Source organism: Perca flavescens, chromosome 15, assembly GCF_004354835.1.
Source record: "Perca flavescens isolate YP-PL-M2 chromosome 15, PFLA_1.0, whole genome shotgun sequence".
NCBI classification, from domain to species: Eukaryota; Metazoa; Chordata; class Actinopteri; order Perciformes; family Percidae; genus Perca; species Perca flavescens.
The window spans coordinates 19,402,449-19,415,489 of record NC_041345.1 but is presented as its reverse complement, the minus strand read 5'-3'; the positions used below and the strand labels follow the sequence as shown (position 1 = coordinate 19,415,489).

At 38.4% G+C, this 13,041-nt stretch overlaps 1 protein-coding gene across 1 annotated transcript in view; it reads left to right on the top strand.

Annotated features, from left to right (window-relative positions):
• Positions 1-13,041, top strand: part of asic2 (acid-sensing (proton-gated) ion channel 2) — a 386,638-nt gene that overhangs the window by 236,602 nt on the left and 136,995 nt on the right. The gene's annotated exons all lie outside the window — the stretch shown is intronic.

The window sequence follows — 13,041 nt, the reverse complement described above, 5'->3', positions numbered from 1 at the left end:
AAGTTAAAAACTAAAAACTGGTTACACTGACAATTTTTTAGGATTTTCAAAAAAAAAAAAAAAAATGAGGTAAAACTATCCAGTATTTCACATGAAAAAAAGAAAAGAGAACATAATTTTTATTTTTTCCTGTCTATTAAATATATTCCAACCCCTATTATTGGACGACCTCTTGCAGGGGTCCCCACATGAATCCTTGTTACTGAGAAAGTGGTCCATCTTCTTCATCGCTACACTAGTGTATCTCCAGAGAAACACAGGATCATTCATTTTTGAAAAGTTGACCTCATCTTTCTGCCTTTCCCCTCTTGAATGGTTGACCTAGACTAAAGTCTCAGTAAGCAGTTTGCCCGTCCCAGAAGGAGGCCTTGTTTCCAGTTATTCTCCGTGAGACTCCCGTCTTTCATTTCTGTCAGAGGCACCCATTCAAGTGCTATTCAAGCATTTGCATTGTCTGTATTAGATGGCACTTTGCGCATAATAAATCATTACAACCTTAAAATTGTGTGTGTATTACACAGTGTGTCTGTGAAACAATGGTCTATGTAAAAGATGGGAGGAGTCTGACGCAAAGAGGTGAAATATGTTTGAGGAGCTCACAAGGCAAAGTAAACACAAAAAGGTTTGGGCAGGAAGCTACGTACTCTAGAATTGCAACATATTTCAAGCTTGGCAGCCTTCCTCAGGCGACTTTCAATGTTGATTCTCTGAAACGATGTCTGCCAGTTTAAATGACTATTTTTAACTGTGATGTTATGAAATATTGTAAGACCTCTGATCAGTGTTTTCCTCCAAAGAGCTGAAGGTGACGTTTGGGAGTTTGCGACTGCAGTACAGTTCATATGAAGGGGCAAAATGAATCCAAAAAGCACCCACAGCAATACACAGACACATTTTATACAGATATGTCCCTTTTCAGTGTGTGTTCAAGTGTCATATTAAAAAACTGACCTTTGGGTGCTTTTGGAGGTCAGTTTTGCAGTGTTTTTGGACAGTAAATGTTTTGGGAAGCTGCAAACCTTGATATTCCAGACAATCGGTACAATAGAAAACATAGGGTATAAATATTAAACTGAAGAACTGAAGTTTCAAAAGCAATCCTGTTTTCGTCTTCTCAATTCTCCCTCTCCGTCTTCTGTCGTTCATTGTTTCTTCTCTTTGTCTTGTGATTGACACATAAATACAATGTACCTCAGAATGACCTGACTTTAAATGGGACCTTTAAAGACGAGCTCAAGCCCCAGATCGAAGTAATGATTCCCATTTAAATCTTTCCATTGGAGCTATTCACCATACTTTTTTTTTCTTTTTTAGGCATTCCATTTTATAATGCAAGCAAAAAAAGTGTACCTTTTTGGACACAAAACTGAATTTTAATAGACTGTGAACAACAGCAGTGCCTAATTGACAGATTTTAATATTACATTAATGAGTTAACGTGCAGGGGAGCATATTTTTCCAGTATACTGTTTACTGCAGGCCAACAGTAACAGACTGCTTGAGCATATGGTTCAGTCTTGTGGTGATGCTGAAGTAAAGTCTACACTGGCTGCACAATGTAAGCAGTGTGACGGCAACACGTGAAGTTCCCAGCAGTGTCCACTTCTGGTTCTGCTCAGTGATGTTTCTGTCACACTTTTATATTATATCAACATCAAAACATGGAAATTATCACTGACGTTTTCTCTTTATATCTGGCAGTGACTTCTACCCTGGTACTTTATATTCCACTACATTTAAAAGACTAAATATATACTATATACAATCTATTACTACAGACTATTATACTACTATTTACTTTGCAGTTTAAGATGTCACATACAAAAGATGTGGTCAGGTTCTAAAATATGAAACATAGATCAAACTTAATCACCTCATTTAAAACTACCCAACAGTAAATTGTGTAATTAAAATCCCGACCAGCTGCAACATTTCAATGCTGCTTACACATTAAAGCACCAGTAATAACAGAAGAATATTATAATATTCAGACAGTATCAGTTTGAATGTGTAAATGGGGCCATTTTGCATATTTGAATTGATACTTTAAGTACATTTTACTGATAGTACATCTGTACTTTTGCTTATGTCAGCACCTTTACTTGTAATTTAGTATGTTTTACACAATAGTATTTCCACTTTTACTTAAATAAAAAAATCTCAATACCATTTTTAGCGTTTACAAAGAGAGTGTGAAAATTACTTCTCAATTAATGAAAATTATGTGTTGCCTGCTTTGAAATGTAACTCAATGTTAAAAAGGTTCCCAAATCTAGTCAGGAGTTTCTACATGAAAGCTACACAAATGCTCTTTGACTTTAGCTTCTGTCAATCAGTCTGTGTGACGTATCGTTAAACTGCGCTCTTTCAGTTCTTAACACATTTCCAGTTTCATGCTGAACCCCTCCTTCCTGGCATTAGTGCTTTTAAATAAATTGTTCTTCAGAGTCTTCAGTCCCATGTTGGGCATATAGAAGTGTAAACAATCCGTTTATAGAGAAATGTCTGCTGTTTTCATATCCACATACTGTACACACAAACCTGCAACCTTCTTTCTCTTTTGATCATTTTGCTATTCTGCCTTCCCTTTGTGAAGTCGCCACCCACAACGCAATACTTCACACTGGTGAATGTAACCACGGATTACATTCTCTCAATCAATTGAGTTCCCCCTTGGGGGTGACTGGCACACCCTATCAAATTTCTTCCTTTTTCATAAAAAAAAAGATGATTAAAATTCAGAGTCTCAGTTCTTCTGCCTGTTACGATGTGATCAAAGCAGCTGGACCGCTGCTTGTAAGAAGTAATTCAGCATTATATGCAGTGCACATTCAGAAAATGAGGCCACCTACTTTGATGACTAAACCATTCTCTCCCACTAATAATCTTACAGTATTGACTTAAAATGCATGAAAGGTATGAGTACATAAGCTCTGTCAGCAGGGGTGTGTGTGTCAGTATAGTCGGATACAAAGAGAGTGTGGTATATTCCCCTTTTGCAACATTAATTCTGCACCATTAACACTTTTTTTACCAAGGGTGTTGCTTCTGAGGACCTTGTTTTCTCTCGGGGGAAGTTCGATGATAAAACATGTTTTGCAGGGCACTTAACAGGCATCTGTATTTCTTCTCCTTACATCAGTTTCCACTTTAAACTCTTAGCTCCTGGTCTTTCACCAAAACCTTTCAAGAGGAATTTGCCAGGTCAGAACTGAAAGTCAATCCAGGTGGGCTCTGGTGCTTCTGGACACATCCTTCCTCACTGCGGCTTTACTTTTTCTTAGTTTTAATTGAGTCATTACCTTGGAGCTGGAATGAGAAATTCTTTTTGTGCTCTTTCCTTTAACTGGTTCTCTATTACCAATGAAGCTGTAATCTTTAGTACAGACCCACCAATTCTCCCAGGACTAGTGGGATTAGTATGCTCTGTGAGGAGCCATAAGTAGAGCAATGATTAGCTTTGACGACTACTATTTGTGAACTTCCATATGGCATTTTGCATAATAGGACCGCAATTAAAGCTTATAATTAGAGTTGAACAATCCACACCTGTCCCTTTTAATATGCAAAGTCAAATGAACTTTAATGAATGTCAGTCTCATTTTACTTTACACTTTCCCAGACTAAATGAGTAGCACTTATCTGAGGTGCAATATAAGTTCAGATGATTAGATGAGCACAAGGTTCATTTAGCTTTGTGAATTAATCCCTGGGCAGTATATCACAATGGCAAAGAATAGACATGAGAAGTATGCAGGTTTGATAGACAGAGCAAATAGACTGATTGGTCACTGTGAAATACAGTATTACAGACACTACCAAGAATAGCTACATTTAATGCTTTGTTCTTTGTCAGAAAGGATTTTTAACCATTTTTACCCAACAAGTTTAGACTGCATTATTGACACATAATATCATGGCCAAAAACTGAACAGCTTTTTTAAAGACCTATTTGCATTTATCTAGAGGAGATGCGGTGATTTTAATTGCACTTACCTGTGCTGATCAGAAACATGTTAACACCAACATATACTGTAGGCCTATTTGGGAACCAATATGATGAAGGTAAAAAAAATGAAAGCCATCAAGAGAGCAAAAGCTTATCAAATGGGCTGTAATGCCAGCCACTAATACAGTGAGGAAAATAAGTATTTGAACACCCTGCTATTTTGCAAGTTCTCCCACTTAGAAATCATGGAGGGGTCTGAAATTGTCATTGTAGGTGCATGTCCACTGTGAGAGACATAATCTAAAAAAAAAAAAATCCTGAAATCACAATGTATGATTTTTTAACTATTTATTTGTATGATACAGCTGCAAATAAGTATTTGAACACATCAATGTTCAAATCAATGTTAATATTTGGTACAGTAGCCTTTGTTTGCAAGTACAGAGGTCAAACGTTTCCTGTAGTTTTTCCACCAGGTTTGCACACACTGCAGGAGGGATTTTGGCCCACTCCTCCACACAGATCTTCTCTAGATCAGTCAGGTTTCTGGGCTGTCGCTCAGAAACACTGAGTTTGAGCTCCCTCCAAAGATTCACTATTGGGTTTAGGTCTGGAGACTGGCTAGGCCACGCCAGAACCTTGATATGCTTCTTACAGAGCCACTCCTTGGTTATCCTGGCTGTGTGCTTCGGGTCATTGTCATGTTGGAAGACCCAGCCTCGACCCTTCTTCAATGCTCTTACTGAGGGAAGGAGGTTGTTCCCCAAAATCTCGCAATACATGGCCCCGGTCATCCTCTCCTTAATACAGTGCAGTCGCCCTGTCCCATGTGCAGAAAAACACCCCCAAAGCATGATGCTACCACCCCATGCTTCACAGTAGGGATGGTGTTCTTGGGATGGTACTCATCATTCTTCTTCCTCCAAACACGGTTAGTGGAATTATGACCAAAAAGTTCTATTTTGGTCTCATCTGACCACATGACTTTCTCCCATGACTCCTCTGGATCATCCAAATAGTCATTGGCAAACTTAAGACGGGCCTTGACATGTGCTGGTTTAAGCAGGGGAACCTTCCGTGCCATGCATGATTTCAAACCATGACGTCTTAGTGTATTACCAACAGTAACCTTGGAAACGGTGGTCCCAGCTCTTTTCAGGTCATTGACCAGCTCCTCCCGTGTAGTTCTGGGCTGATTTCTCACCTTTCTTAGGATCATTGAGACCCCACGAGGTGAGAGCTTGCATGGAGCCCCAGTCCGAGGGAGCTTGACAGTCATGTTTAGCTTCTTCCATTTTCTAATGATTGCTCCAACAGTGGACCTTTTTTCACCAAGCTGCTTGGCAATTTCCCCGTAGCCCTTTCCAGCCTTGTGGAGGTGTACAATTTTGTCTCTAGTGTCTTTAGACAGCTCTTTGGTCTTGGCCATATTAGTAGTTGGATTCTTACTGATTGTATGGGGTGGACAGGTGTCTTTATGCAGCTAACGACCTAAAACAGGTGCATCTACTTTAGGATAATAAATGGAGTGGAGGTGGACATTTTAAAGGCAGACTAACAGGTCTTTGAGGGTCAGAATTCTAGCTGATAGACAGGTGTTCAAATACTTATTTGCAGCTGTATCATACAAATAAATAGTTAAAAAAATCATATATTGTGATTTCTGGATTTTCTTTTTAGATTATGTCTCTCACAGTGGACATGCACCTACAATGACAATTTCAGACCCCTCCATGATTTCTAAGTGGGAGAACTTGCAAAATAGCAGGGTGTTCAAATACTTATTTTCCTCACTGTAGGTACTACTGGCATTCTCTTTTGGTTAGTCCAAGTCTATTACAGACTACATCCTGTAATTTCCTGCCATCTGGAACAATGAGGTAAATTACAGAGAAGCACAATGAATATTTTATTCCCCACCTCCTTCCATACATGGGTCCTAAGTCTTCTTTTGGATAACACAGTGAGTGTAACAACAAGTGAGTTTAACTATTAACTAACCCGCATACCATAATGCATTGGTAATGTTGTATAATGCTTACATTATACAGTAATACAATCTAGCTTTGATTGGGAAAAAATGTTTCCCTGTCCTTTCCCTGTCTCTTCTCTTGTTTTGTCACTTACTATTTTTTTGTGAATGCTATTGTTAGTTCCATATATCAAAAATAATGTTTTTTGGCAAATTCATGAACTGAAATACTGCCAAAGTGTGTCAAATGAAAGGGAAGAGAACTGTTGTATGATAAAAAAAAAAGCAGTAAATAATGGTCAAAAGCTATATAACATCCCCCAACATTTTGTATTGTTGATACGTTGTAAAATGCAACAATGTACCAATAAAAGAGAGTAAGCAGAAGACCTCAAGCAATGCAAGCAAGCCAAGTTTCAACTTAACAATAGGCTTTGCAAATGTTAGAACATGGACTCAACATGTTAGTTACGCCTCAGGGACACCCACAGTGTATTTTTTGTAAGAAACATAACCATGTTTGTTTAAGTGTTTCTTAAAGGATCCTTATCAAAAGCATAAAAAATATGAATACGTGACTGATTTTATTAAAGGTAACCTGCAAAGCTCCTGTAGCGATATCGAGCATTTCTTTAATGTGCGTGTCCCGATTTTGTTAGTCCACACACAAAGATGCAAATACATGTACAGGTTCATGCGGGTGACATGATAAACATTCCTGCTAATTGTTTCACACCATTCCAACCATATACAGGTGGCAGTAATGCGCCAAGAAACAGCAATGCACCAACAAATTCAAGAAGGAAGAAGACTTCAAGCTAGTAAACATAAATATAAACAATGCAGGATTCAAAGTACTTCAACAATCAGCTTTGTAGATGTTGTATGAAGAAAATGCACAGACTCTGGGGGATTCACACAATGCATTTTAGTGAGACAGAATGGAAACATAAGTCTGCAGGGAACCTCTGACATCAACACCTAATATGAGTCTGCACTCAATTTAATAATTTGCTTCTATCAGTTCAACAGCCGGTGTTGCTTTCATCCAGCAGGTGTCAATTTCACCAGAAAAGATGCATCCTTTTGAAATCAGGAAATTAGCTCAGATTATCATTTGAAACAGAGACACCAACACAATCATCATGGCAACAGAAACATCGCATTTTGTTGTTAGCATTCAAATTACACAGTGTGCTGTCCTTTTATTGTCCAGCCTCTGTTACAGATCCCTGGGCTGTCATTGCTCTCCACTGTTCAGTGTTGGTAATAGATCCCTGTGTGGAGACTTAAATCAAATGAGGCTGTGTTGTGAAGTCTAGATGTAAGTCTGACATTGCACAAATCAACAGTTGTTATAAAAAAATTATCCAAGGCTGTATGCATGTAGTGTCGCTGCCTCATACACTGTATCTTCCTCCAAGCCTATTCAATGAAAATGAAAGGCGCTAATGAGAAGTGGATGTTAACAATAGCTTAGTTAATGAGGACCAGTGTGTATCTCCGTGGCTTACAGGCCGGGTCATTAGGATTCCATTTTAGCCACTGGCTGGCCCAAATTAGCAGGTGCTCTCTGCCAAGAGTACATCTCAGTATGTGTCATCTCAGGAGATAAAAGGTGACATCAGCTCTGAAAGGGAAAGCATGTGATGTAAGATGAATGTGTTTCCTCCAAGGGAAGAGAGGGGCTGGGTCAGACGGTGACGACAACATTAAAGAAAACAGCCTTCAGAAGATGAAAGAGAAGATTACTCCCTCACAGGAAGGGACTTCTGCAGTCATATGGGACTTACAATTTTGTCTATTTTTAATACATTGTGGCCATTAGAAAAGGTCATGGGAGTCAGATCGTCAAAACGGTGTGCGTTTGAGTGTGTGGCCTTTAGAGACCATTAATATGAGGATGGAGTGCGAGCAAAAGAAAATGCTGAATTTTTTTATCTCGTATTGCTCTGCAGGTGGTTATTGGATGACTGAAAGCTTTTCTCCCAGCACTCCATTCAAATTTAGTCAATTAAAGTGCTCACCATTTCCATTTTGTCAGACTTGGCAAAGTACTGTACTGAGATGCTTTTTAACACACATCTGTGTTAGTTGGCATGCAGTTGCATACCAGACTGTATGCCAGCTGATTTAAAATGTAAATATTAGAAAAGTCAGCCTGAAAGTTTTTTGAGGACAGATATCATCTCTTGGGAAATTTACAAATAAAATTAGAGCAGGTCAAAATAGGTGAATGTAAAAAAAAATACTTTGTATGTTTATGATTTCTGTCTGAACTCACTTTGTTAGTACACCAATGTTCCCCCATGATCTCTCTGCATTTGCAAAATAATGGTTTCAGTTAAATACAAGTGGAAGACTATATTTAGGAATGTAGTGTTGCAAAGATACATTGGCATTTTATATAAATAAATCTTATTTTGATCTTGTAGCATACTGCAACATGAGACTGCAGCTTGCACAGAAACAAGTCAAGCAAATAAAATAAAAACAAACAGAAACATAAAAAGCTGGCATGTTTTTATATGTTTATATAATATTGTGTTCTTAGCAATGCAATTGTTAGCCTCCATCTTTCCTGAACAGTATATGTATTGAAACGTACTTGTCAGCATCACGGTTGTACTGTATATTATAGGTGAGAAAATCTTTTGCTGCTGTGAATGCCTTCTTAAATTGCAAGTTATTATTGGTGAATGGCTGAATCAATCAGTCTAAACACAGATTGTTGGACTACAACATATATGATGCATGAATTCACTTGCATTTTGTCCCGCGGACAAAAACTGACCCAGAATTTGATCCTAAGTCCTAAATTTGATCCGAGTGTGGGATTAACATTCATTAGAGCAGTAACCTTCTGTCAAATGCTTGTCTTGGTCTGAATCCATGATTTGATGTGTGAGTCTACAAAATGCATTGGTGTAATATTTGTAAATGGTGGTTTCAGTAAATAGCAGAACGCTTACAGATGATTGTTTGCAGTTTTTCTATGTATGACATGCTTTATTTGCGAGCATCTTGTTTGGTTTGCACTTGGTGTCCTTCTGTTTTGTTGGTCCATAATTTACAATTTACCAGAGCGGTAGTGCAGTCAATGCGAGGGTCACTGCGATTCAAACGAGAGAACAGAGGAGACCAAAAGGAATAATTTATGAAGTAGAGAAACAATAAAGTGGTATTTTATCTGCCCGCTTTGCTTTGATCACCGTCACTGGAGATTTCAGGGGATGTTTTTGTGCTCGGTGTGTTGATGAGTTTGGTGAGGATCCCTGAGGGTGCGAACAAACACACCCACACATGAGCTCTGCAAGGCCCCGGCATGCTGGCAGAGAGCGCATGAGTAAGACTGATTAGCCTAAAGCCTTTGTTCATTTACACCATGTGTGCTTTCACATGCAGTATATCATCCGGGTGTTTTGTTTTGGGCTCATAATTATTTTTTGGTCTGTAATTGCATACCAGCAGACAAGAGCTAAATCATACAGTGAAGCCAAAGTTGCACACAATATAAAATTGAATGTCTAAAATCCAACCATGTGTGCTGAAATGTGGTCTGTTAGATTCACTTAGGATTCTCGGCTGCATGGCAAGACGTGACATTGGGTCCCCCACCCTAATGCATCTGGTTTAGCTCAGTAACAGCTTGCCTGTCTGAATGGTATCCACTAACATGGGGCTGCTGAAAAAATGCCCCCTTTCTCTTTATTATAAGACTTTACAGTTCATTGAGTGCATTTTTAATGCAGAACCAGTGTCAAGGTCATGTATTGATGAAGTTGCTCACTGATAAGTCAGCAACTATGGCCAAGCTTGGCAGTGTCTCCACTGTAAACAAAGGGTCGATTAAATGATTACAGCAATCAATTCTGGGACCATCTATTTAGTTTCTGCAGTGTTTCTTCGTCCGGATGCTTCTTTCCTGGGAGGGCCCAGACAATAATGTTATTCCCTGGAAAATTAAGGGTGGCAAGTAAAGAAAACAAATTAATAGATATAAACAGAAAGTTATCGTCATTGGTAAGATTTTCTTTTCTTTTTTTCTTTTTATTTTCTAAGAAAAACATTCCAGGAGCAGAGTGATGCCAAGAATCAGCTATCTGTATCAATGAAACATGTTAATATATTTTTTTATTATAAAGTGATGTTTGTGTTTTTAGTTTCAAAATGTCCATATGTCAGAAATGTTATACTCTCTGTTGGCACATAAAAAGTGCATTCTCTTTGTTTTTATTTTAATCTGCAGACTGAGTGAAATATGTCTAATATCATTAATAATAACAAGCATATTTATTTAGTGCAATTGAGAGAAACACAAAATTTGTTTCTACATTTCAAAATAAATGGTTTGTCAACATTAATGCAAGTCCAGAAACAATTTATTTTCTGCATGCATACAAATCCAACAGATATTTATAAAACAAAGCACATCAGCCATACTTTAAACTTTTCATGTGTATTCTACTGCAAAGACAACATCACCACTGTATTTGTTCAGAAATCAAGCTACTAGCCTGCAGAGCTGTTTGTCATTTGCACTCTGCCACTAAACGAACAGTAGCTGAAACAGCTTTATTTAAACCTCATCCCTAATTTCTTGTTGGGATACTGATGAGATGTCTTTGTTTTTTTAGGGCATGTTGAGTTGCAGTTATGTTTCCAGATCGAAGCGTGTTGTGCGACTGTTAAAGATCAGACTAAAGAGTTGTAAAGCCTAAAATCTGTTGAAGGACCTGCAGCTCTCTGTACTGTTATTTATATGAAACCCTGAAGTACACCCCTCTTCAAATAATCATTATTTCATCATCATTCCCTCCTAGGAGCAACACATATTCCCACATTTATTGAATTGAGGGAGTTAAAATAAAGTTTTCCAGATGAATGGAGTAACTTTAATAGTGTTCTTCACAGTTTTTGAAAATCCCTCATTCTTGTTGCTTGAAAACGTAGATCAGTAAAACCAGGAACTCATTCAAAATCCCACTGATGTTTGTAACTAAGCAACTAACTAAAAATCCAGCATTGGAATAGAGCCTTTCTAAACAGTATGTCATGTGGTCGTTTTTTGAAAGATGTTTTGTTTTATATTAATATTTCTGTTTTTGAGGGGCCTTTAATGAACACCATTTCCCATATGCCCTAGCCGTATAAGGGCAACAAAAACATTGGAAAAATGACTTGATGAAATGTATGGATATGGCTTTTTTGGTTTTAGATAAATTTTTAGCAAAATGTGTATGTTCCTTATGGCTGAACCAGCACCATTTTAAAGAGAGTCTCTTTAAATGTTGCTGGGCTGAACCAATTGGGTGGTGAAACGTAAACTTAAACATGTGCATCATGTTTTTTACGTTCTAAGCTAGGCTACTTTTTGAGTTTTGTGACGATGGATGAGTATGAGCAGTGTATTTATTTGTGAATGAGGGCCAAGCTCCAGCCATATTGTAGTGATATACTGCAAATAAAAGGTCAACAAAGGTAAACATCAGACAGTTCACATTTTCTCTTTCACAGCCATCGATTTACTGTTTCTATTTTGATCTTAAAAAGGCCATGCAGTGATGTAACCTTCAACAAATTGCATTACTGCTTTGCCCTGTGCCAACATGTCTGACCTTTACAATTTAAACTTCTGTATGTGTACAAGACCAAGCAACATATGAGGGATAATAGAGAAAAAGACTGGTGGGGCAAATATAGGAAAAGGGGATCACTTAAAAACCTAATATACTAATATTATATTATTCTAACATATCTCTCACAGTACCTACTCTTTGTCTGTCGATTGAAAAATGGGATAACTGAGTGTTTACCAGAGATTTCGAGCTCAGCTGCCTGTTTCACGCTGTGAGGAGATAATTTTTTTTTTAAAAGGTGCCCTGCCACACAAAACCGTTTTTCCTTGTATTTTTTTAAAATCTGTTAGGTCCATATGTGTTTGTGTTATGTTGTAAATGTGAAAATGAACTGCTAGCTCCTTTGTCAACTGTAGCCACTGAACAGAAATAAGCAGAGAAATAAGGCCAATTACAAAAGCTGGTCAGTCTGACATCATATTGCCTGAGCTCATTACTACATTAGCTCACCCAGTTGGGCTGAGTAAAGGATTCTGACAGCCAGGCTCTCATTGGCTAACTGTTAGCCAATCAGATTCAAACAGCTTAGCTCATTGAATATTAATGAGAACTGGCAGAAATAGAGCTGAGTCTAACTGTAGGCTTTCTATACCACGCTAGAATGGCTTGAAACAAGGTAACAAAGGCATTTCTTCCACAAAAAATGTTACAGAGTCCATGGTAGAACTTCAGACATTACCACAAAGTCATGAAATATGTGTGGCAGGGCACCTTTAAGATTATTTTTTGGGGCTTTTCCCTTTATTTGAAAGCGGATAGACATGAAAGGGGGAGAGAGATGGGGGATGACAAGCAAAGGGCAACAGGTCGGATTCGAAGTTCGAATGTTTTTTTGGTAAGATACTCTTGTATTCAGCACATGCTTGTATGTTTGTTTGCTGGTAAGTGTTTGGTTTAAGAACATGTTTACATGCTTTAATGTTCAAAAAACACTTCTTCACAAATCATTTCTCATACTGCCCATGGCTGCTGCACCTGCATGAAACACTTTGTTGGAGTGCCTGTCTCTTTAAACCTCCCCTCCCAAAAAAGCCTAATCTGCTCTGATTGGTCAGCGCGTTTCCGCATCTCTGAGTCCCTGAGTCTCTCGCTCAGAATCTCGCTGTTGTTGCACTCGTTGCAGCTGGAGACTGACTGCAACGGAGCATATTGCAGGACTTTGTACCGTGAAAAATCACCAATAAAGGCTTTTAAACCCAATACTACACAACCGGACATGTTCCAGCAGTAATGTGACCCGAATTTGAGGAAAATGAACAATTGGCAGCCAAGATTACAGTTTTCTCTGGCACTAAAATGTGGCAAAAGCCCAAAAAAACACTTCTGTAGCCTGCCTGGAGCAGATGACCAATCATAGAAACCCAGCCCACTGTGACGTGACACAGAGCCAGAGCGTTGAGAACATTGTGAAATCTGAGGTTCTTGCTCACAGGGGTTTCTCTGAAATACGTTTACCTCATTATTTGAAGGGTTGCCACGTT